This window comes from Chrysochloris asiatica, unplaced genomic scaffold, assembly GCF_000296735.1.
Source record: "Chrysochloris asiatica unplaced genomic scaffold, ChrAsi1.0 scaffold00329, whole genome shotgun sequence".
Lineage (NCBI taxonomy): Eukaryota > Metazoa > Chordata > Mammalia > Afrosoricida > Chrysochloridae > Chrysochloris > Chrysochloris asiatica.
This window is the reverse complement of record NW_006408847.1, coordinates 1,895,730-1,901,320: the sequence shown is the minus strand read 5'-3', so window position 1 is coordinate 1,901,320 and position 5,591 is coordinate 1,895,730. Positions and strand designations below refer to the sequence as shown.

Below are 5,591 nucleotides of genomic sequence, written 5' to 3'. Positions count from 1 at the left end.
CGAGTAGGATCCGACCCATAGCGACCCTGTACAGGGTTTCCGAGGCTGTAAATCTTTACGGGAGCAGAAAGCCTTATCTTTCTCCCGCAGAGCGGCTGGTAGTTTCAAACTGCTGACGTTAAGGTTCACAGCCCGATTCATAACCACTACGCTACCAGAGCTCCTTACTGTGCACAGTAGGCACGCAATAAATGCTGATTCACTGACAATTTCTTCTTTTTAATTCTGACTGAGCCTCCACCCCAATGAAGAAAGGAATTCAAGTTCCCTGACAAATCTTGATATGCTGAAAGGTCTGCATCCGAGGCCACAGAAGGCCTGTGTATTTTTATATTAAACATTGAGCTTATCCAAACACACATCATGCTCCAGTGATGAATACTGCTCTTCTATGTAATGTGCTACTAGAAACACATATTTTTCTTATTCCCCATCAGATAACAGCTATGAGTCACTTCCCCAGAAGCGGGGATTGAAGTCAGAGATCTTGATGTGGGAGGTTCCAGACCCAGTCCTCTGGGTTTGTCTGTTTCTCATTCCTTCCTTCACCCTATAAGCATTTATTGGGTGCTGACTATGTGCCAGGGGAAGGTCAAAGTACACAAAGAATTCATGGCCAAGAGCTCAGTGTTTCACTTACAGCAGCATCAATGCCAGATTCGCTTGATATTTTGTTTTATAAAAGTGTAGTGTATATTAGATCTAAATGGCATGCTTCTTAAATAGGGCACAAAGTCAAAGTTTTGGGCACTGTAAGGCACTGGGCCATTTTGAATTTTGTGCCATTTCTTCTTCAGAAGAATGTAATATTTAAGAGTGTCCAGTAGCAGATTGTTAAGTTCTGACCCTCTGTCAGTTTCCTAGAACTGATGAAATATAAATAACACAAGTGGGTGTAGCTTTAAATTGATTCTCTCAAGGCTGAGGACGCTACAAGTCTGAATTAAGAGTGGGACCTAGGGGAAGATCCTTCCTTACCTATTTTAGTTTCTAGAAACTTCCAACAATCCTTATGATGTATCTGTCTCTGTCATCTGTCTTCCTCTTCTCCACGGGTTTATGTCTGTATCCTTTCTACTCTTTGTATGACTTCAGAGTGATTCGATTTAGAATCACCCTACTTAGAGATAGATATGAGCAAAGTTACATACGAAAGAAAACCCTATTTCTTAACAGAATCATATTTGCAGGTATTGGGACCAGGATTTCAATATGTATTTTGCTATTGTTGTTAAGTGCCATTGCATTGGTTCCAACTCATAGCGACCCTATTTCGAGTTTCCAAGGAGCAGCTGGTGAGTTTGAACCACTGACCTTGTGATTCAAGCTGACCTTGTGGTCCAGGGCTTTATCCCACAGTGCCACATTAGGGGGACACAATTCAACCCATAACCTCTTCTACCCACGGCAGCTCAGAAAATCCAGACAGTGAAGAAAATTCCTCTTTCCCACTTTTCTCTGGCCAAGACTTCAATATTGGACTTGCAAATTCACGGGGAGTGGAGAAAGGGTTGCTTTGTAACTATCATAAAATTAATATTCCATAGAATTTAGATGACAAACTAGGAGAGAGTATAGTGCTGTGGCATAAAACACTGGATCGCAAGGTCAGTTTGAACCACAAAGGTGGTTCAAACTCACCAGTCATTCCTTGGAAATCCTATGTAGTGTCTCTATGAGTCAGAACCGACTCAACGGTACTTAACAACAATAACAACATGCTTTATATTGCTCAATATGCCTCAAAGTGCCAAAGAAATCCACTAGTTATATCTCATATTGCTAAGTCCATCTGGGCAAAGAGCCCTCTGAAAACTCTCCTGTTGGTTGTGTGCCAAAGGACCATGGGAGGTGAGCATTTCTTGGCATTTGATTTGATTCCATATGGTGACATGAAGATGTTTACCAGGGGATTTCCGTCCCCATTCTGCTGTTTTCATTCCTATGCATGGCTCAGGAAAGAACAGCCCACATGGTGCCCACAGAATGCACCATAACGAAAAGAGACTATCACCAAGACAGAAATTTTCCTAAAGTACAATATTTAAATACCTAGACATTTCAAGTCCAAAGAAGGGCATTTAAGCTTTAGGTATTAGATTTACCAAAAATTTTAAAGCTACTTTGACTTAGCTAGGATGACCACACCCAGTGCTGGACTCATCCAAAAAAAATGAGTTAGAATCGACGCAATGATAGTGAGTTTGTTTGATTTTTTTTTTTTTTTCTTCCATGGGAGTCCCTGAGTAGTAAAGGATTTGTACTAATTGAAAGGCTCAAGGTTCAAACCCATGAGCCTAAAATATTTACTCTGGCCTTGTATAGAAAAGCTTTGCCAAACTTTGGTCTTCATGTTCAACAACACAAGTCAAGCCCTGATCTTTAACTTAACATTTTTCATGGTGTAAATCATCCCAGCATGGCCAATTTCAAGCTCTTAAAGTGATATCAAAGAACACCAAGTTGGAACGATGCTCAGTAGCACTCCAGAGATACTGTACACATACAGTAGATATAAATAACTTTAAGGACATAGATAAGAGTAAAATGTAGTAAAATAACTGGAAAATAAAACTGGTAAAGGAACTAACACAGGGGAATAAGAGGTGGTGTTGTGGTAGAATTGGCTACAAATACATATGTCCTTGGTCCAATTCATAGTGACCCTGCATAGTGTTTCTGAGGAGCAACTAGTGGCTTTGAATTACTGACCTTGTGGTTAGCAGTCCAGTGCTTATCCTGCAGAACTATACCAGGACTTCTCTTAGTTAAGGTGCTGCAAGTGGTTAGCACACTTGGTTGTTAATTGAAAAGTTGGAGGTTTGAGTCTTCCCAGAGGTGTCTCAGAAGAAAGCTCGCATGATTTACTTTTGACATGTCAGCCACTGAAAACCCTTTGGAGCACACTTCTACCCAAGTGGGATTACTGTGAATCAAAGTCGACTTGATGCCAACTTTTACCCAAATGGGATTACTGTGAATCAAAATCGACTTGATGCCAACTTTTACCCAAATGGGATTATTGTGAATCAAAGTCGACTTGATGCCAACTTTTACCCAAATGGGATTACTGTGAATCAAAGTCGACTTGATGCCAACTTCTACCCAAATGGGATTACTGTGAATCAAAGTCGACTTGATGCCAACTTTTACCCAAGTGGGATTACTGTGAATCAAAGTCGGCTTGATGCCAACGTTTTTTGTATTCTGAATTTGATACAGCATATTAAGAGTCTTTTTTCTTTGTCTTTTTTGGACTTTGAACAAGTTTTTATTGCACAAAGGTCACATAATTAGTTATTTCTCTACTCTGTACACAATTATTCTTACTCTCCATAGAAAGTCTGCTTCTTTACTTCTCATCTAGTGATGGCAAGCACTAAAATCCTGATTTTAACGTAATAGTAGTAAAAATACCTCTGTGATTTAAGCTGAAAGCAGTACATTGGTAATGGCTCTTGCACCCAGTATCAGGAATGTACAAATGTCTTTTTATTAAAAAATACAAAATAAATTATCTGTAGGCATGGACAATGACAGCAGTAAACCATTACATATTGTCAACTGAAACCAGTAACTGATGGTTATAAGTGATTTTCTTAAAATACCAGCCAGCCTATTCTTCAGACATTTTTTTCTCTTTAAATGACTTCTCTGACGTTATTGGTGAGGAACACTGCCTTCAGCTTCCTGTCACAGTTCATTGACAAATGGCAAAGCACTACTCTAGGAACTAGAACATGCCACCTCCCACACATCCCATGCCACCTCCCTTTCCACTCATGTCAGGGTCATTCTCTTCTTTGGGAATTTCTGTGACTACAGCTTCTGCTGTGGTTAACAGAAAAGCCACTCCAGCAACATACAATAAAGCAGTTCTTACAACCTTGGTTGGATCAGTTATTCCTTTTCCTACCATACTGACAAAATCTCCAAGCATAGCATCATAACCAACTTCTGAGGAACTCTGCATAATTTTTTCAACTATCCACCATCCTTCAACACCTGCATTCTTAGCAATAAGCATTGCAGGAATTTTGAATGTTCTTTTAATAAATTCTATGCCAATGTTTTGATCTTCATTTGCTGGAGCTAGTGAGTCCCAGGCTGGAATGCATTGAAGCAGAGCACAACCACCTCCAAGAACAATGCCCTCTTCAACAGCAGCTTGTGTTGCATTGAGGGCATCTGTAACTCTGTCTTTCTTTTCATTCACTTCCATATCACTTGTCCCACAAGCTTTTAGCACAGCTACTCCATCTGAAACTTTTGCCAGTTGTTCATTCAGATTTTTCTTTTCATATTCACTAGTTGTGATGTCTCACTGCTCAACAATTTCTTGATTACATTTTTCATTTTGAGCTTTGTCACTTTTCCTTTTAGGAGCATGGCATCATTTTTAGTCACAATGACCTCTCCAATGTTCCCTAAGTCATGAGTCTGAACATCTTCAAGATTCAGTGTTAATCCCTCTTCTCCAAATACTGCACCACTAGTAGCAATAGCCAGTCTTTAAGCTGGTTCTTTCTATTGTCACCAAAACCAGGAGCTTTGACTGCTACAACTTGAAGACCAACTTATAGCTTATTCAAAATGAGAGTACTTAGAGCTTCTCCATCAACATCTTCAGCAATTATGACCAAAGGCTTGTGGTGAGCATTGGCAATTTCAAGAGCAGGTACAATAGACTGGACACTAGAAATTTTCTTTTCACTCAATAGAACATAGGCATCCTGGAATTTACATTTTTGACCTTTTGATGTATTAATAAAGTATGGAGAAATATAACCTTGGTCAAATTTCATGCCTTCAATAATTTCGAACTCATCATTCAAGGCTTTTCCATCCTTTACTGTGATGGCACCTTTTCTTCCAACCTTTTTCATGGCATCAGAAATGATAGTACCAATTTCTTTGTCTCCATTTGCAGAAATTGTAGCAACCTGCGAAATTTCTTCAGGAGTGATCACAGGTTTAGACTGCTTTTTAAGTTCAGCAATTACAGCATCAACAGCTAACATTACACCTCTCCTGATTTCCACTGGATTAGCGCCTTTGCTAATCTTCTTGACACCTTCCTTGGCAATAGAGTGTGCCAATACAGTAGCAGTGGTGGTGCCATCCCCAGCCTCTTCACTTGTGTTGTTGGCAACATCCTGAACAGGTTTGGCCCCAATATTTTTGTATTTATCCTTTAAGTCAATTGATTTAGCAACAGTCACACCATCTTTTGTTACTTTGGGGCTTCCCCAACTCTGTTCAATAGTCACTGTCCTTCCCTTTGGCCCATAGTAACGCTACAGCGTTGTCTAAAAGGTCTACACCTTGAAGCATTAGGGCTCGGGTATCTGGACCAAATTTTACATTTTTGTCATAAGCCTGAGTAAGATTAGGGTACTAGACACTGGTCTCATCTGTCAAAGGTAACCAGAGCATTTCTGCGGGGTGGTGGGCTGGCAGGCTTATGAGCGCATGGAGAGGAAGACTATCAGTGGTGAGTGAGGGACATAGTCAGGAGTCTTTTTATTTATAGATTACTGGCCCATGAAGAACTATATCTGAACCTGATGGAGAAAATTATACATCATCCA

The 5,591-nt window shown here is 40.0% G+C and overlaps 1 pseudogene; it reads right to left on the bottom strand.

The window, feature by feature from the left end:
* Positions 1–3,733: 3,733 nt before the first annotated feature.
* On the bottom strand, positions 3,734–5,388 carry LOC102837556 (annotated as a pseudogene).
* Between the last annotated feature and the right edge of the window lie 203 nt (positions 5,389–5,591).